Raw genomic sequence first — 20,583 nt, 5'->3', positions numbered from 1 at the left:
AGGAGCACACAGCAAGATTCACTGGGTGATGCTCAGACAGAGATGCATGCGAGGAAGTCCCTCAAGAAGGAGTCTGTTGAGCGGCTCCAGCACGGAGTCAGGGGAGCACCACCCAGAAGGGAACGAGGGCAAGGGAAGCCCCAGCACAGAGGGAGGCCAGAGCGTGGCTCCTGCCTCTGGGCGATGTCCCTCAGCAGCCTGGCGGGGGTGTCGGCTCTGATATCCCACAGCAGCTGGGGGCCTTCTAACCACCAGCTCTGTCTCACCAACGACAGCAGATGTGGGGCGAGGTTTTGCAGGGTATGCAAAGGAGGTGGGCCCTCAATGGCTTGGAATCTGCTGCTTTGGGCTAATTTTAAAATAACTGGATGCGTAAAAATTTGAATTTGGCCCTGAGCTAAGAAGTCTCCGCCTGCAGTGAAGAAATAAACAACGCTGGGGCCGAGGCACAGAGGCTCTGTCTGGCTCACTTCTGTAACGGCGTTTGTTCCACTGAGTTCCTGGATCTCGCAGTTGGATTTACAGTGATGCATGCAAGTAAACGAACTCACATTACAACAAAACGGTTCAGCTCTCCTTTCAAGTTGTATTTCTTTGCATTTAGCATAATTCAAAATAAACCCAAACAATTTCATGTTATTTGGCTTCCAACAACTTGCATTATGTTTAAACTAAGGAGCCGAACTGGCAGTTAAGAGCACAGACTGGAGTCAAAAAGACCCGAATCCAACGTCTAGCTGGACAGCCTAGGTCACATCTCTCGGCGTCTGTGTCCTTGTATGTAACACCAGGATGACAGCGTCTGCTTCATTACGCCTCTAGGATTAAACAAGGTCACGCAGGTGGAACAGGATGGGAGACTGTTCCGGCCTGTATGTCAACCGAGGGACTATGCTGTGGAATCAGAATAGCCACATGAGTGAGAGACAAGGCAGCGTCCAGCCCACCAAGTGCAGAATTCACTGTGGGGACACAGGAGTTATTTATCGATGATTCTTAAACTCCTTCACCCACTCAGAGGACAAGGGCTAGAGTGTGGAAGAGAATTCTGCGGGGAGATGGTTGAAGAAATTTCTTTGGAGGGAGTGGCTGCAGAGCTTTGAGTTCCCAATCCACTCCTTTGCTTGGAGAAGTCAGGGTGTTACTTTCTAAGGCCGAGTTTAGTGGGGGCTGGGGGGGCAGGTCAGTGGGAACCCATGGAGAACCCTGAACCGTTTCCTGCAGTTGTGAAACAAAGAGAACTGGGCCAGACCTTTGCCTAAAGTGGGCTGAGGTCAGACCAAGCCGTGGAGCCTGAAGAGAGGCTGACTGGCCTGTGGCTGTGATGGCCGAGCCAGGAGAGAGAGGGCTGCTGGGTCTGGGTTGGCCTATACTCCTAGAGGCTGTTGGACCGGGCATGCTGGAGGGTTCTCGGAGGACCGGATGGTGGGTCCTAGGAGAGAGCTGAGTCCTACACAATAGGGCTGCCTGAAAAGTGAGGATGCAGGTGAGGACAGCAGAGGTGCCCCGAGGGATCCACCCAAAGCACACAGGTGCTTTGCCTGGCCCAACCCCGAGGCTCAGAGCTCAAGACCATTCAGCCAAGTAAGGACTGTGCTACCCTCTGACTTCCTTCCTTCCCGTAATCCCCAACCGCTGGCTCCAGCAGACAGTGAAGCAGCAGTTATGCCCTGGAGGAGCGAGGGAGGAGTTAAGCGGGTGGGATGGCAAAAAGCAGTCTCTTTGTTGGCTTGCAAAATGTGCCAAAAATACTCTTTAAATCTGCGCTGCCCAACACAGTAGCCACATTTCTGGCTATTGAGCCCTGGAGATGTGGCTCATTCAGACTGAAATATACTCTGAGTGTAAGCCACATGCTGGACTTCAAAGACTTCACTATGAAAAACAGAACGTAAGAAAATGTTTCACTATTAATTATATATTGATTACACATTGAAATGGTAATATGTTGGATATACTTTAAAAAAATGTAGCTCCTAGAAAACTAAATTACATATGTGGCTAACACTATATTTCTATTGGATTGAACTAGTTAAATCCTGTGTGTTTTCCTCTTAGATGAATAATTTACTCTGAGATTTTTTTTTCCAAACAAGTCTCATCACCAGCTTCATGTCTCCCTCAAAATACGACATTCTCAGCAAGACAAATTTTCTCCACAGTGTGATAAACATGGGCTTATCAGATGAATAACAGAAAAGAAAACGCCACTGCAAACTCCAGTAACACCTGTGTTTTCTCTGAATATCTGCCAACGAATGTTACCAAAGTCCCATGTCATGTAGCTCGCGAGACAAATCACTGCACAGGGCAGGATAAAATAAAATGAAAAGAGCATGTCCTATCCTGTAGATGAGAAATGGAATGAATCTTTGATTAGTATACTGTAGCAAGCTTTCAGATACTGGTGCTTGTTCAAATATGTGGTTTTAGAAATTTACAAAAAGCCAATGTGTACTTTATGGCTGGCAGGCAGTGCTATTCATACTATATATGAAGCTTTGAAGTTCATTGCTGACTCGGGTATCCTACAATGGAGGTGAGTCTTTCTCCATCTTTGTGGTTCTTTCCCACTGCACGTCCATGTCTGTTGGTCACAAGGGAGACTGCCCAGGATGCAGGAACTCAGAGTAAAAGTTGAAGATCCAATTATGACACAGTTGATGGAAGCCCCACTGAACAAGATGCCACAGGTGATGTCAGGGTAGCCTCACTTCAAGGTGATGTGAATGTCTCAGAAGGTGGTAAGGATTCTGGTCCTGTCCAGGTAATCATGGCCCAACTCAGGACAACTCGGATCGGCAAGTTCCTCCCCAGTGCTTTCCTGCTGTTGGTCCAGGCTTTCTCAGCTGGCATTTGACATCTCCTTCTGCCCAATTCTTCTTCCCTTCCTTCCCCTCCACAGATGTTAACCCCTAAAAAATATCTTGCACCTTGAACCTGGTCTCAGCACCTGCTCCTGGAAACAGGCAACCTCTGACATCCTGCAGCAGCCTGAGCTGGCGGCTTCCCCCTGCCCCACTCTCACAGTCCATCAGCCTCCAGCATAGAAAGGCAACAGCAGACTGGGGACAGGGGCCATGCTGGTGAGAGCCTCAGCCCCCCCCCCCCGCACCCCTCCAGCCCCTCAGTACACACACCGGGGGTAGGATGTGGTGTCTGTTGAGTTTGTGGCATGTCCTTTTGCTCACAGCACTCCTGGTTTGGGGATAAAACAGGTCACCTGGAAGTACTTCCAGGTGCTTCTGGGAGGCTAGCCATGCTACTTTTTCTTGCTCTACACTTGGATTCTCTTTTTTTAAATGGAGGTACTGGGGATTGAACCCAGGACCTTGTGCATGCTAAGCATGCGCTCTACTACTTAAGCTATACCACCCTCCCCCTTCACTTGGGACAAAAGCCTGTTCCAGGTGTCCCGAAGTGAAGCTTTCACGATGTCAGCATTTCCTTCATGGCCCCTGGTCCCCTAAAGGACAGCTCCCTGTGTGTCTCTGAGGGAGTAGCCAAGCCCTCAGGTGAAGCCCATAAATGTCATCTCTAACCACCTCCCTTCCCGCCCCACCTTCAACATCCTTGAAGTTGGAGGACCTGCACACCTCCAGTGGCCAGCCTCCCAGGAGGGGGCTCAGACCCCCAGCGGTGTGTGTGCCTCAGGTCTCCTCCTCCTCCTTCCCCTTTCCCCGTACCTGGTGCAGCTTGAACTTGAACATGTTCCCTGAAGCTTCCCCAGGACAGCAATGCTTAGTGAATGCATTTGGGCGGGAGCCAAGGAAATGTTTCAAGTCTGTCTTGTATTAGCAGATTTGGGAGTGGCAGTCAGAAGAGGTCCACACCCTGGAAAATAACACTGTCCACTACTCTCCACTCTCAGGGGTCAGATCGGCTGCCATTACCCTCTGGTCCTCTGAGGAATAGTTACCTATTTATTAGCACATTGACAACCATAATATTTATTTTAAAACACAGAACTTGGCCATGAAAGAACTGGGAAAATGGCGCTGTTTCCTGTCCGACCAGATCCTTTGCTCATGTCTATTTCCTTATTGGGAAACTGAAGGGACTCACCTGTCTCACAATAACAAAAAGGGAGATCCACTCAATTAACATCCTCTGGAGGAAGAACGAGGCAGAGGGCAGGAGCCACAGCTGGAGCCTGCTCGCTCGAGGTTAGCAAGGTCCAGGGACCCTCCTCACCCCTGAAAGGGGGGCTGGGGACCAGGAGCACAGGCTGATGTTGAAAGCCTGGCTGTGCAGGAAATGCAAACATCTTCGTTGTTTTTCCACGCTGGCTAATTACGATAAATTCTGTTTGAAGCCACAGCTCCTGGCTCCACTTTAAGAGGCCACTCTTATTTCTTGAATCTGTGCCCACAATGTGTAAGTTTTCTGCATGGGTTGTCTGGCTGGGTGACTCTGGACAATGTTTTCAGGAGCTGTCAGGCATGTGCAGCCTTGAAAGAGGCAACTGTGTATGTGCAGAAATTGCATACAAATGGCAGCATCTCACAGGCCGTAGACAGTACAATTTTTCCAAAGACCCTAAATAGAAGGCTTACACTGGGGAACCTGGGGACATGGTTTAAGTGTCAAATACAAGGAGCTGAGGGCTGATGAGATCATGTCTCAGAACCCCTGTGAGTGTCCTAATTTACACTGATTTTAAGGGTGGGTTTTGGAATTAAATCACTGGAGTTGGTTTGCCCACAGTCCTACTCAAAGCCAAGCACTGCTCAGGCATCAGGAGGAGGCGCTGTTATAGTAGAAGGGGATGATGGTTATTTGTTATCCCAGAAGTTCTTGCAGACCAAGATGATCTCTCCTGGTAGTTTAGGGTGCAGAATTCAGGGTTTTCATCCAGGTACCAATGAGACTCTGAGCAGAGTCAAAGATGATTCCCAAAATGGTGAGCCACTATGGAAACCAGTATGGACTTTCCTCAAAAAAGGAAAAACAGAACTACCACATGACCCAGCAATCCCACTCTTGAGTATATACCCAAAAGAGATGAAATGACTATCTGAAGGAGATATCTGCACCCCCACGTTTACTGCAGCATTATTCACAGTTGCTGAGAAATGGAAACCACCGAAGTGTCTCTCAACAAAAGAGTGGATAAAGGTGTGGTGTGTGTGTACGTATATATATACATACACATATGTGTGTGTGTGTGTATATATATATATATATATATATATATATATATATATATAGTGGAATATTATTCAGCCACAAGAAAGAAGCGTTCTTGCTATTTGTGAGTACATGGATGGACCTTGAAGGCATTATGCTAAGTGAAATAAGTCAGACAGAGAAAGACAAATAGTGCATGGTATCACTTCTAAATAAAAATGTTTTAAATTGCTACATTCATAGAAAAGTGGTTGCCAGGCGCTAGGGGGTGGAGGAAGTAGGAAGACGTTGATAAAAGGGTACAAACTTTCAGGTATAAGATGAATAAGTTCTGGGGAGCTACTGTAAAACCTGGCGACTATAGTTGATGACACTGTATTATATAATTGAAAATTAAAAATAAAAAACTAAAAACCAAAAAAAGAGATGTTTCCTAAGCTGAGTGCTGGCAGGACCACCCCAAGCCTCTTCACTCGAAATAGTAATACTCAACCCTGTCATTTACCTAGCCAGTCTCTAAAGAACCCATGGCCATCCTTCCAAGTGACCACAGGGACTCCCTGTACCCAGGTTCCTCACCTGTAACAGTGATGATGATAATAAAACTGACCTCCACCAGGGAGGGGGCTCTGTAGGAGCAGATGAGAGGACACATGGAGACCACTTAGAACTGCATCAGGCAACTGGCTGTTTATAGTACTCATCTTCCTTGCTCTGTTATCCAGCATGTGCAAATGACAGTGGCCACAAAGCGTGTGCTCTCTAACTCTGGCCCAAACTTCATCATCAGTATTTGAGAGATATATAGCAACCAGTCATGCCTTGGTTCTCTAGACCTAACTCTTTATTTAGATAGCCAAACAACCACATACTTGGACAAACTGTTTTGACTGCCTGTATTTAATTGTTTCTACTCTACCTTATTCTACCACGGATTTGAAACCACATATGTATAATGAGAAATAAGTTTTAAAAATTCATATCCAGGGAAAATCTAGATTGAGGGGGGAGATAAATTATATATGCACACAATATGTAATAAAATTTATGTATATCTTATATGTAGTACAAATTGTCTAATTTATTGACGTTATAAACAAAAGTGAGTGTGAAAATAAATACTACATAGAAATGATGGATCTACAGACGAGGCTGGGGTGCAAATTTGCTTCTTTAACATTTTTTTTAAATTTTTAATATTGTTTTTACTTTTTTTTGTTTTAAATTTGGGGGGGGGGTTAGGGATTTTTGCTTTTCTGAGGGGAGAGAATTAGATTTATTTATTTTAATGGAGTGCTGGGGATCGAACCCAGGACCTCATACATGCTAGGTATGTACTCTACCACTGAGCTATACCCTCCACCCCAAATTTGCTTCTAGGTTTCCTGGAAACCAAAGAAAAAAGAGAAATATAATTAGCTACCTATCTACATTGTCCAAAAGAAGAAAGCATAACCAGTTCTTCAGAAAAACAAGAAAACAAGTACATAAAAAGCCTTTCCTGATACTTGGGTATTTTTTTAAAAAATGTTTTGCCTGGTTTTTCATGTGGGAATACTGAGAATTCCAGTGGCTGGTGTCCTCCCCACACCCGGTCAATGAATGTGGCAGCTGATTATTATGAGATTATGAGATCACTGTAATGGACTCAGTGTACTCCAGGTGAATAAGGTCAAGTGTGGTGATGGCAGCTGTGGAAGCTGCAGACGAGGTGTTCCAGTGGGAGACCTCTCTTTCTGATCAGGTAGAGGAAAACATAGTCTCTGGAGAGAAATGGAGAGGTCTGTGAGTCCTTCAAACTCTCTTCCATTTTATATAGCTTCTCTCAATTGTTTTGACCAACCCCCCCCACCCCCACAAAGACAGCAGCAGACCACCTGAAATTATATTTTAGGGGAAGGGGCTAGCCTGAATTTGGTATTTTGAATTTTGCCCTGTATTGGGATTTGGTATTTGGTAATTTATGATAAAACTGCTGCGTCATTTAAAAACTGCTTTAAAAGACTTTCATAATTTTCAACAGCCCTTGATTAGATACACGAGACTTTTTTTTTTTTTAACTGTGTGTTAGGAAGAAATTGATACATTGGTATGGTTTCAGGTGTTAGGTAACCAGAGTTTGGTGCCAGAAACTCAAGAGGTAAATTTTAGATTTAACATCAGTAGCTCTCCTTCACCTAGTTTTTTCTGGAATAACTGTCTTTCCCTTGCTTTACTTCGATCATATCCTGCACCACGGTTTGAATGGTCCTGTACTATCTGTGCCATTTATTACAAGCTACCTCAGGACATTTTTTTGAAAGACGACGAGGCATGAGTTTCAAATTAAATGCACAACCACACTTTACGATGCAAAGGGGGAGTGGTTAAAATTTATCCACTAAATGTATTCATCAATATTGTTTTTGGCTGGAAGTAATACAGAACCTGACAGAACTATGGCTTAAAGCCTTTATCCCAGACATCAGGAAGTCTAGAGAATGCAGTCCAGGGCTGATAAAGGTACTTTATGATAGAACTAAAGATTCAGGGTCTTTCTATCCTTTTTTCCACCATCTATATGGGTAGCGTTCATCCCCATGGTCAAAGGTAGCTCCTGTTCCCCTCACCCTCAACGTATCTTATCTACATCCCTGACAGGAAGACGAGGGAAGGGTCAGAAGGCTACAAATGAAATGCCAGCTGAGCCTGTTCTTTTAAAAGCTTTCTCAGAAGCCCCACCCCCACCAGCAACCTCTCCTTCCGTGTCACCATCTAGAACTGCATCACGTCACCACTCCCAGCTGCAAAGGGCTCCAGGAAGGTGAAAGTTTTAGTTGGAAATATTTCTCCTTAAACAAACTCCCGGTTCTGTTAGTAAAGAAGAAGGGAAGGGTGGATGTGAGGAGGCATTTAAGAGTGTCAGCCACAGTAAGTACTAGGGTGTAATGCGCAGCTCGGCAGATGCAATTCACACTGCTATATGTTACGTAAGATAGTTGTTAAGAGTAAATCTTGGGTTCTCATAACAAGAAAAAATGTTTAATTTCTTTAATTTTTGTATCTATATGAGATGATGGATGTCCCCTAAACTTACTATGATAGTCACTTCCTGCTGCATGTAAGTCAGTCTTCTACACCTTAAACTTCTACGGTGCTGAGTGTCAATTATGTCTCAGTAAACTGAAAGGGAAAAAAAGAAATCACAAAAAACCAGCGTCAACTACAGAAAATGTCTGTAATATAATATCAACAGAAAAAACAGAGAACAAATTGTCTCTTGTGTACGACCTCGATTGTAAAAACCAACAGAGACAACATGAGAAAAATCACCAAAATTTAAGAGTAATTGTGGGTGGTGAAATTACCAGTGATTTTTTTAATATATACTTTTCTATATTTTCTTTGTTTCATTAAAATAAGTGTCTGCCAGCTTATAATAGAAAAATAAACTAGTATTTACAAAACAAAACATATTTTCTACTTCTGTCTATCTTATTGTTACACTTCTCCAGTCGGTCATTCACAGGATCATCGTGAACATGATACAATAATATCATGTACCATTATTTATGGACACCAATAGGTTGCATTTAGTCTTTCTTATCTAGTTTAAATACACACACACACACACACACACACACACACACACACACACACAGTCCTTGTCTTTAAGAGCTTAAATGTGGTGCATTATAGATTACATTACATGACAATCAGGAAAGTGACAAGACAGCAGGGTTCAGTTCAGCTGAAAGAACACTCAACCAGGATGCAGAGATAAAATTACATGGGTGCACCTCAGTGTCGGTGCTATCTTGGGTAGAAAAACTAACTTCTTTGAGACCCAATGGCCTCATCTATAAAATGAGGGCTTGAACTATGTGATTTCTTTTTTATTTATTTTTTGAAATACGTGATTTCTAAAAGTCTTTTTGATCTCAGCATTTTGCTTATTCTAGCCACATACTGACTTTGGTTATTTATCCTCACACTGAGACCGTCATCTCATGAGTGATGTTACCTGCCCCATTTCTCCCCCTACTTTTTTTTTTTCTCTCTCTTCTTTAGTGATTTACTAGCCTCCATCAGACTAGGAAGAATCAGCCTTGTTCCCATTTGCTCTTCTCTGTGGTCCCCCTGAACAATTCATCTGCTTTGAGAGCCTCTTTCTGGATGAGTCCCAAGTCTATGTCTCTGGCTCTGACACCTCCAAGCTTTAGAGTCACTTCCACCTGCCTAGAGCCCTACCTTGTCTGGATAAATGATATCGCTGAAAGTCAACCTGTTTAAAATTAAACTCATCTGTTTCCCTAGGTCCACGTCCTTTCCCATGCCTTGATTTTCTTGTTATTTCTCTGCTTGGCACCATTCCTTTCTTAGTTTCCTAGGCTTGAAATCTTAAAGGATGTCTTTGACTCCTTTCTCCAGCTTAGTCCTCTTATAAAATCTAGAGGAAGTCTTTTTGGTTCTAGTTCAGATGGCAACATAGGAAGATCCTGAACTCATGGACACACCAAGTCTATAGCTACATATGGAACAATTTCCTCAAAAGAAAAAAATTCCCTAAAAACTAGCTGAGCAACTTTTACACACCGGCCAAATGAGAAAAAAGCAAAAAAAACCCAAACCCCACACTGAAGTGGGTAGGAGAGGTTGAGACACATTCTTGCCATTAAACCCTACTCCTGGCACATCCAGGAGGGAACTCAAATCCCAGAGCTTCTCCCTGAGGAGCAGAAGGTTTGAACCCCACATCAGGCACCCCAACTTGTGAGATCTGCGCCTGAGAGATGAGTCTCCGAATCACCTATCATAGAAAACCAGCAAGGTTCACATCCAGAAGACCCACGGGCTATAGTGAACAGAAAGTCTCTTAAAGGGCTTCTGCACTCAGACTCAGTGGCTCCAGGGACCAATGCCCAGACTTTGTGAAAGAGGCTTTTTTGCTTGTCTTAAAGCATTGGCCTGAGGGGCAGGCATCTAACTGAAAACACATCCGGGGACCTGCTGGAGAACTCTCTGGGGGCAGAGGTTGGCAGTCACCATCCTTACACTCTCCCTCTGCCTCACTCCAGCTCACTGGTGTCTCCTAAATAGGAGCTTGTACCCTCCTCTGGCACCCTGATTTTTTTTGCAGCTGCTGCCAGGAAACATCTGTTAAATTGCCTGGCTATGGTGGCCAGCAGGCCTGACATCTGTACTCCCCCAGCACTGTATATATATTTATATATTTTTTAAAGCTGCTGCCTGAGGGTCTGACTTCCAATCAGCCTGAATCTAGGCGCTGACTGAGATCCTGTCCTCTGGGACACTGACAGGTCTTGGCACACCCTGAACTATTGGGAGCCACTAAAAACAAAATAGGCTACTTGGACAGTCACGTAGGTTTGAGACACAACCAGGGTTGAATGAAGCCACTCCTTAAAGACTGGGACAGGTGGCTGTTAAATCTAATGCATAGAAAGCAATGCAGAGAGTCAAGAAAATGAAGAGCTAGAAGAATGGTTACAAATGAAAGAACCAGGTAAAACCACAGAAAAATATTCTATTGTAATGGAGATAAGTGATTTACCTGGTAAAGAGTTCAAAGTAATGGTCATAAAAATGCTCCCTAAACTTGTAATAAGAATGGATGACCACAGTGAGAACTTAAACAAAGAAATAGAAAAGTATAAGAAAGTACCAACTAGGAGTCACAGAGCTGGAGTACAAAACCTGCACTGAAAGGTACACTAGAGGGCTCAACACCATATTAAATGAAGCAGAAGAAAGACAGGGCAGTGGAACTCAACCAATTAAAGCAGCAAAAAGAAAAAAAATGAAAAAGTAAAGATATGGTAAGAGACTTAAGGGACAACATCAAGTGGACCAACATTTCTACTATAGGAGTCCCAGAAGTAGAAGAGAGAGAGAAAGGAGTAGAAAATTTGTTTGAAGAAATAATGGCGCTTGCTTCGGCAGCACAAGTACTAAAACTGAAACGATACAGGGAAGACCAGCATGGCCCCTGTGCAAGGAGGACGTGCACATTCGTGAAGCGTTCCATATTTTTGAGCGTGGGAGGAAAAGCACACAGAGTCAGACCCGGTTTGGATTCTGTCTCCACTCTGGGCCGCTCTACCTTTCTGGGAGAGCATCTACATGTTGCTGAGCCTGTTTCCCAAAATAAGATCACAAATCCAGCTGGCAGGTACCAGAGCAGGGATTTGAACCCAAGTCGACCAGATTCCAGGGCTGATTTTTCATACTCCACCCTCCTGATTTTTTTTTAATGTATCCATTTCATTCATTCATCCATCCACTTAGAAACTGTTTCTGGAGACCTGCTATGCACCAGGCACTATTCCAAGCTCCATAGATACAGCAGTGAACAAGGCAGACGAGGCCCTCCCCTTGGGGAAATTATATTCTGAAAGATGGAGACAGACAGTAAACAAATAAACAAATAGGACAGGAAGTACTCTGACGGAACTGTAATAGAGGTGGATGGAGTTGGAGGTGGATGCCTTAGCTTATGTAGTCAGGGAAGGAGATGACATTTTTGATGTGACACTGGGCAAAGAGCCTGGAAAATTAATTCAGTTCACTGTGAAATGTGGGGCTATCTCAGACAGGGATGGGTGATGCAGCCCAGCCCTTTGGGGTATCTGCACCCCAGGTGGGTCAGGGTCTCCCCCTCCGGCTGCCCTGTCTTCCAGGTGAAGCAGATCATGGAGGAGGCCGTCACACGCAAGTGTGCCCATGAAGACAGCAGCCACATCGCCTCCTTCTGTGCAGCGGTGGAGGCCTGCGTCCTGCATGGACTGCGGAGGCAGGTGGCTGGCTTCCTGTGCAGCAACAAGATTGCAGCTCTCTTCATGATGGTGGGTGTGAGCTTCCTGCCAGCCGAGGAGCTGAGCTTCAAGGCCCAGGACCTGGAGCAGCTGATCGAGAGTGCACGAAACCAGATCCAGGGGCTCCAAGAGAATGTGTGGAAGCTGCCAAAACTGCCCAACCTGTCCCCACTCGCCATCAAGCACCTGTGGATCCACACAGCCTTGTTCAAGAAAGTCCTGGACAAAATTGTGCATTACCTTGTGGAAAACAGCAGCTGAGAACACTGAAGATCAGAGAGGGTGGTCACCTGTCCGGGGACACACAGCAAAGGAGGGTGCAGTAAGTATTATGAGAAGGAGGCTCTCCTGATGGACCCTGTGGATGGCCCCATACTTGCGTCTTTGTTGGCGGGGCTCTGTGCCCTGGGGTACACCAAGATGAAAACTTCAGATCACTTCTGGACGGATCCCTCAGCCGATGAGCTGGTCCAGAGGCACCACACCCACAGCTCACACCTGTGGCAGGACTCACCCACCAAGTGTCCTGTCCTCTGCATCCAGAAGAGGCATTCGAGTGGCAGCATGGAAGACCAGCCGTCTCTCTCCACCTGCGACTATGTGGAGTCCCTGCATTGGAACTCCCGGGCCACCCTGCTCTATGGAAAAACAATGTTCTGGTTCAGCCGAGGGATGACATGGAGGCTGTGCCAGGGTACCTGTCCCTGCACCAGGCGGCTGACATCATGACCTTGAAGTGGACACCTAACCAGCTGATGAACGGGTCTGTGGGGGACCTGGAGTATAAGAGTGTCTTCTGGGACTACGCCATGACCATCCGCCCGGAGATCGTCTACCTGCACTGCCACCAGCAAGTGGACAGTGGCGGGACAGTGGTGTTGGTCAGCCAGGATGGGATCCAGAGACCGCCTTTCCGCTTCCCCAACGGAGGGCACCTCCTGCAGTTCCTCTCATGCCTGGAGAACGGGCTGCTCCCTCACGGGCAGCTGGACCCACCGCTCTGGTCTCCGCAGTGGAAGGGCAAAGTATTTCCCAAACCGCGAAAGTGGAGCCCTCAGGGTTCATCCGAGTTCACGTCCTCTGACAAGGAAGACGACGAGGCCACGGATTGTGTTCAGGATCATCTACCCTGGCATGCAGTCTGAATTCGTGAGAGGTGTCCTGTGCATTGTGGGATGTTGAGCACCATCCCTGGTCTCCTTTCACGAGTGGCCAAGTAGCAAATCCACCCCCACCACCACGCTGAGTTGTGACAACCGGAAATGTCTCCAGATATTGCCAAGTGGCCTCTGGGGGCAAAACTGCTCCCGGATGAGAACTGCTGGCTTAGGGAAAGAACACATCACTTCTTTCAAGTCTGCCACTGCAATGTGGCCAAGTGACTTGCCCTCTCCAGGGCTGTAGAATGGGGATCACAGCACCTCCCACCCAGGATCATATTCTTTAGAGTGGCTTCTGACTCTGGGCAGCACTTCTCCCGTCTCTGTGGGCCCTGCGTGGATGGTGGTTCCTGCAGGCCGGTCCATGTTAGTGGTGGCCAGGGACAGTCGGTGAGTTCAGACCAAGTGGGACACCACCCTCCCCATATTCTGCCTGAAGCCTCAATCCCTCATACCCCATGACCTGATAGATGTCTCTGTGAGCAACCTGCCACCCCTATGGCAACCGGCCCCCGGAAATCCTCCTGCTTATCCTGCTCAGAGTGGCTCGGCTGATGGTGGCTCAGCCAATGGCTGCAACCATGAGAGGGCTCCCTTGAAACTTCTGTGTGACAATATGAAGTACCAGATCCTTTCCAGAGCCTTCCATGGATGGCTTGCCTACTGCAGACACTTGTCCACTGTGAGGACCCACCTGTCAGCCCTGGTCAGTCACATGATTGTGTCTCCAAACTTGCCTGTGATGCTGGACACGGGCTGACGGCCGGGATCTGGGAGCAGTACCTCCAGGACAGCACAAGTTATGAGGAGCAGGAGCTGCTGCGTCTCATCTACTACGGGGGCGTCCAGCCGGAGATCCGCAACGCCGTGTGGCCCTCCTGGGCCACTACCAGTTCGGGATGACAGAAACAAAGAGGAAGGAGGTGGACAAGCAGATTCATGCCTGCTATGCACAGACCAAGTCCGAGTGGCTGGGCTGCAAGGCAATTAATTGTGTGGCAGACGGAGTGGGAGTCCCACGCGGCTGCCCTGGCCAAGTGCTCATCAGGGGCCAGTCTGGACAGCCACCTGCACTGGCTGATGCACCGGGACTCCACCATCAGCAGTGAGTCCTCCCAGAGCTGCAGCTCAGGCCGTCAGAACATCTGCCTGCACAGTGACTCCAGCAGCAGCACACAGGTCTGTGGACGAGGTGGAGCAAGTGGAGATAGAAGGTAGACTAGAGGAGAAACAGCCCAAGATCCCCAGTGGAAACCTGGTAAGTGGGACCCGTTCCCCAGACTCTGGCCATCCTTCCTCCCACAACTTCTCCTTGGGCCTCTTGGAGCACTCGGAACCCAGCCTGAGCACAGAAGACAGCATCATGGATGCCCAGAGACATGCCCCCCTGGTACTGTGACCCAGTAGCAGCGTGGATGACGGGCAGAGCAGCAAGGCCACCACTTCCCGGGACGAGGTCCCCCGTGAGGAGCTGGCCGTGCAGGACAGCCTGAAGAGCGACCTCCTCGCCAACGAGAGCATGGGCGAATTCATGTCCATCACTGGCAGCATGGACGTGGCTCTACTTGAAAAGGAGGGCACCGGGATGGAGGGCTGGAGGGGCAGTGAGGCGGAGAAGCACAGCCAGGTGGGCAGTGAGGACAACCTCTCAGAGGAGCCCGAGATGGAAAGTCTCTTCCCTGCCCTGGCTTCTCTGGCTGTGACCACATCTGCCAACAACGAGGCATCCCTGTTGTCTTCCAGTGGTGCCAGCTACTCCCCAGAGCTGCGGGACCTGTACACGGTGAACCTGCACCCATCAAGGGGGACGTGCAAAGGTGTGACCGCAACTACTGGTACTTCATGCCCGCCAACCTGGAGAAGCTACGGAACATCATGTGCAGGCAGATGGGAATTCCAGACAGAGGGAACTGCTGGGACAAAAGCACAGTGGCACGAATGTGTTCTTTACTTGTACAAAGCTATCTCTGGCAGCACACTGAGATCAGCTATGTCCAGGGTATGTGTGACCTCCTGGCTCCACTGCTGGTCATTCTGGATGACGAGGCCCTCACCTTCAGCTGCTTCACGGAGCTCATGAAGAGGATGAACCAGAACTTCCCCCATGGAGGCACCATGGACACACACTTTGCCAACATGAGGTCACTAATCCAGATCCTGGACTCAGAGCTCTTTGAATTGATGCATCAGAATGGGGACTACACTCACTTCTACTTCTGCTACCGCTGATTCCTGCTGGATTTCAAGTGAGAGCTCCTCTACGATGATGTCTTCTCCATCTGGAAGATCATCTGGGCAGCCAGACACATCTCGCCTGCCCACTACGTGCTGTTCATTGCACTGGCGCTGGTGGAGGTCTACCGTGACATCATCTTGGAGAACAACATGGATTTCACAGACATCATCAAATTTTTTAACGAAATGGCCAAGCGACACAACACCAAACAGGTCATGAAGCTGGCCCGGGACCCCGTGTTCAAGGTGCAGACCCTGATTGAGAACAAGTGAGGGCCGCATCACCCAGGCACCATCAGCGGAGCTGCCGCCCACCTGTCCCGCCCGCTTCTCCTCTTGGCCGCCGGGGAGCGGAGGTCCCGGTGTCTGCCCATGAGCATGGACTTCCGTGCAAAGAGAAAGTACCCCAACTTTAGCCACTGGACAGGTGGGGTCAAGGGGTTGCCCCTTCAGTTCAGCCTTACATTTTCCTGTTTGACCAAAGATTGCCCAAGTCTGGGATTTCTCTTTTGTGGGAGTTGGGGGTTGTTGGTGGACCAAGGGAACATCTTCGTTCATGGTCCCCAGAATGGTCTCCTCTCTTTTTCTCTCTCCCATCCCTCCACATTGTCTTGCCGGATGAGACTTAGGGAGGGAATTTTTTTTGGGAAACTGGGGTAGGAGGGGTCTGCGGGACTAACTCTGTATTCTGAAGGGAGCCTTTGGAGATGTTCCAGAAGATGCCTGGAAGGTTGGGTGGGAGCATAGCACTGTTGACATTTGGGCTGGGTAATTCTTTTTCAGGGGACGCTGCCCTTGGGCACCGCTGGATTTTTAGCAGCATCCCTGGACTCTACCTGCTCGATGCCAGTAGCACACTCCTCCCCACCCCTTTGTGACAAGCCAGAACACCTCCAGACGGTGCCAGCCCCATTTGAGAACAGCTGGCCTAGAGGTTCCCAGTGTATCTCCTTCCCCACTTTCTTTGTACCTGAGCTGCCTGTATCCTGAGATTCCTCCCATTTAGCAAAGGCACATGGAAGTCCCTCACTCATCTCTCCTGGGGTCTGGAATTCCAATTATTGTATTCTCTCATTTTCTCTCCTCCACCTGGCCCTGGAAGAGACTTTTCTTCTTTTCAAGAAGGATGTCTGCCTGTGAGAAGTGTCTATAGGCGTGAGATTGGCTTCTATGGGGTCCTGTCCCAACCCCCACTGGGCAGGGCAGAGTCCACACCCCCTTCCTGTCTTCCTAGGGAGGACCTCGCCTCTCCTTCCACACATTGGGTCTGGTGTTCCAGAAGCTTGGAAGGTGTATGTTGGTCCAAACCACTTGTTCAAGGAGGCTTTCCCCCAAGTGCCCTTGCTCACTCAGGACAAAGGAGGAAAAGGAGGACAGAGGTTGGCCAGGGTGGGTGTGTGGGGGTCTTCCCTGGGAAAGAAGCATCAGCTGATGAACTGGCACCAGAGTCACAGCTAAGCCTGGAAACAGTTGCTTCTACGTCTTGACACAAAGGGTCACCCATCCCCGAACAGACCGTAAGTGAGCTAATCTACCCTGCTGACCTGCCCTCGCAGGAGAGCAGGGCTGCCAGCTCTTCTGTTCTGAGACTGCACTAGAATCAGGAGAAACAGGAGAGTCAGGGACACATGCTCTTCCCAAGGATGCCAGGTAGGATTTTGGAGAGGGGAGGAGACTGGGAAACTGCACTGAAGCATGTGCAGAAGGGGTGCGTTTGTCCTCCGCCCTGAGTAACCCAGGAAGGGGAGCGATTCCTGCCCATCATGCTTGTGAAGTCTCTTCCCTCTGACCGAGCACCTTCCGCTACATCCAACCCTTCAACTTCCGTCCAAGTGGGGTCTCTTGGGCAGAATGTAAGAGACTAGACGTTCCTTGAGAGTTGCACCTCCTCGCCGTGGTCCCCCAACTTCCCAAGATGGGAGAAAAATGTATGAAAGTCCTGTCCAGATAAACGTTTATTTTGCCACTCAGTTGTTCACTACAGAGGACGTTATTTTGGCAAGACCCAGGACCTTCCGATTCTTACTTATTTTTTAACAGACCAGTCTGAAAAGTACAGCATAAGATCTCTCCTCTGCCTTTTCTCGTGGTGTTCCGGAGAGCACTGTGGTTGTGATTTGGAATAACTCATATTTATTCTGCTTGGTGTGTTTATTTGGGTCTCTGGGCGGGTCTCCATGCATCGTGTGTGTCCTTGTGTCCCAGCATCAAACGTGTGGAAGTCACTCCATCTGTGGAGTGCCTTCTCTTTCTCAGCGTTGCCAACATATCTTGTAACTGTTTACAGAAGAGTCATGTCTATATATAGAGAATATATATATTACATATATATAATATATATGTTATATATATTATAGATATATAAACAGAAAAAAAAGAAATAATGGCTGAAAACATCCCTAACATGGGGAAGGAAATGCAGAGAGTTCCAAATAAGATGAACCCAAAGAGACTCACACCAAGACACATAATTAAAATGTCAAAAGTTGAAGACAAGGAGAGAATCTTAAAAGCAGCATAAAGAAAATGACTTCTTACATACAAAGGAACCCGCATAAGATTATCTGCAGATTTCTCAGCAGAAATGTTACCAGCCAGAAGGGAGTGGCATGATACATTTAAAATACCGAAAGAAAAAATCTTCCAACCAGAAATACTCTACCCAGCAAAGTTATCGTTCAGTGTAGAAAAAGAGGTTTCCAGACAAGCAAAAGCTAATGGAGTTCTTCATAACTAAACCAATCTTTCAAGAAATGTTAAAGGGACTTCTTTAAGCTGAAAAGAAATGGTACTAATTAGCAATAGGAAAACATATGAAAGTATAAACTTCACTGGTAAACCTAAATAAATAATAAAATTGAGAAAAATCTAATGTAAAGGTGGTGGATTCATCACTTATAAAGCTGGTATGAAGGTTAAAAAACAAAAGTAGTAAAATATCTATGAAAACAACAATTACACGAGATAAAAAGATATAAAATGTGTCACCAAAAACATAAAACTTGGTAGGGAGTGTAAAAATACAGAGCTTTAGAATGCATTCAAACTTAAATGGTTAATAATTTAAAACAGACTGTTACAAATATAAGTTGTTATATGTAAGCCTCATGGTAACCAAAGAACAAAAAAACCACAGAGCAAAAAACTCATAGCTTTTGCTATATTCAAAAGAGGGGAAAGAAATCTAAGCATACCACTAAAGAAAGTCATCAAACCACAAAAGAAGAAAGGAACAGAAAGGAACTATAAAACAATCAGGAAACAATGAACAAAATGGCAATAAGTACATATTTATCAATAATTGCTTTAAACGTAAATGAACTAAATTCTCCAATCAAAAGACACAGAGTGGCTGAATTATTAAAAAAATATTAAAACCCCTCTGCCTACAGAGATGTAAGAACACACACAGACTGAAAGTTAAGGGATGGGGAAAAAATATTCCATGGAAATGAAAACCAAAAGACAGTTGGAGTGGCTATACTTACATCAGACAAAATTGACATTTAAATAAAGATTGTAATTAGAAACAAAGAAGGACATTACATAATGCTAAGGGGTCAACCCAACAAGAAAATACATTTATAAATATTTATGTGCCCAACATAGAATATCTAAATATATAAAGTAAATGTTAACAGACCTAAAGGGAGAAATAGCAATACAATAATAGTAGGGCACTTCAATACCCCACTTTCATCCATGGATAGATCATTCAGACATAAAAATCAATAAATCAATTAGCCTTGAACAACACATTAGACAAAATGGCTTTAGCAGATGGATACAGAACTTTCCATCCAAAAGCAGCAGAACACATAATCTCAAGTGCACGTGGAACATTCTCCAGGACAGATCATGTTAGGCCATAATACAGGTCTTAATAACTGTAAGAAGACTGAAATCATATCAAACATCTTTTCTGACCACAACGGTATCATACTCGGAATCAATCATAGGAAGAAAACTGGAAATTCATAAACATGGAGCTTAAACAACATGCTACTGTACAACCACAGGTCAAGAAGAAATCAAAAGAAAAATTAAGCAAAACCTTGAGACAAATGAAAATGGAAACACAATATATCAAAATTTGGGAAATGCGGCAAAAGCAGGTCTGAGAGGGAAGTTCATAGTGACAAATGCTTACATTCAGAAGCAAAACAGAGGCGCGGGAGCACAAGGGCGCCCACCCCAAGGCCGAGGCCGAGCCCGCCGAGCCTGCCGGCCTGCCCCGCCCCAGGGCCATGGCAGCACCCTCATGATGGCTTTGCAGGGCGTCACCGTGCAGATCGCCAGCCAGAACATCTCTGTCTCCTCCTCCACCGCCGTGTCGGTGGCCAACTGCCTGCGCGCGCAGACGGCCCCGGCCCCGGCCGAGTCCGCGGCTGGCACGGCGGAGCAGGGCGAGCCCCGCGGGGCAGGAGGCCCCGGAGGCCCCCAGCGCCGGCCAGGGGCACGCGCCCGCCGAGAACGCGAGCACAGAAGACGGAGTTGGGGGTGATCGGCGCGCCAGCCCGCCCGGGGCTGCGGGGCCAGCGGCGGAGGATGGGGAGGGCGGGAAAGGGGCCGAGGCCGAGGCCGCAGACAACTTGGAGCAGCTGAGCAGCAGCAGCAGCATGTCCACCAAATCCGCCAAGTCGGGCTCTGAAGTGTCGGCTTCGGCCTCCGGGGAGGCCCTGCAGGCCACGGTCCTGCGCCTGCCCCGCTACCACTGCGAGAACCCGGCCAGCTGCCGGTCCCCCACGCTCTCCACCGACACCCTGCGCAAGCGGCGGTACCGCATCGGCCTCAACCTCTTCAACATAAACCCGGACAAGGGCATCCAGTTCCTGATCTCGGGAGGCTTCATCCCCGACACCCCCGTTGGAGTGGCCCACTTCCTGCTCCAGCGCAAGGGCCTCAGCCGCCAGGTGATCGGAGAGTTCCTGGGCAACAGCAAGAAGCAGTTCAACCGCGATGTGCTGGACACGTGTCCACCCGTCAAAGACCCATCTCAAAAACTAGTGCCACCAGGCCACCAGGAGTTCCAGCCCGAGCTGAGACCCGTCGCTGACTCCTTTTCCTCATCACCGCCCACATTCCAGCCGTCACCTTGTCCATCAATTCTTCCTCTTGGGTGTATCTCAGGTTGTCCCTTCAGTTGGTCTCCAACTTAGCCCGGGGCCCATCCTCTTGAGCTTGGACTTCTACAGGTGCATCCTAACTGGGCCCCCTGCCTCACCCTTGTTCCCTGCCCTTCC

The 20,583-nt window shown here is 47.5% G+C and overlaps 1 non-coding gene and 2 pseudogenes across 1 annotated transcript; 2 read left to right on the top strand and 1 right to left on the bottom strand.

The window, feature by feature from the left end:
- The window catches only part of LOC116279834 (14-3-3 protein epsilon pseudogene), a 147,627-nt pseudogene that overhangs the window by 58,158 nt on the left and 68,886 nt on the right, over window positions 1-20,583 (bottom strand).
- On the top strand, window positions 11,058-11,164 carry LOC116279861 (U6 spliceosomal RNA). The gene has a single exon (XR_004189160.1). It is a non-coding gene; the product is annotated as a U6 spliceosomal RNA (small nuclear RNA).
- LOC102530546 (small G protein signaling modulator 1-like) lies at window positions 11,817-15,613 on the top strand (annotated as a pseudogene).

Source organism: Vicugna pacos, chromosome 35, assembly GCF_048564905.1.
Source record: "Vicugna pacos chromosome 35, VicPac4, whole genome shotgun sequence".
Taxonomy (NCBI): Eukaryota; Metazoa; Chordata; class Mammalia; order Artiodactyla; family Camelidae; genus Vicugna; species Vicugna pacos.
The sequence above is the reverse complement of the archived record's forward strand: the minus strand, read 5'-3'. Positions and strand labels throughout refer to the sequence as shown.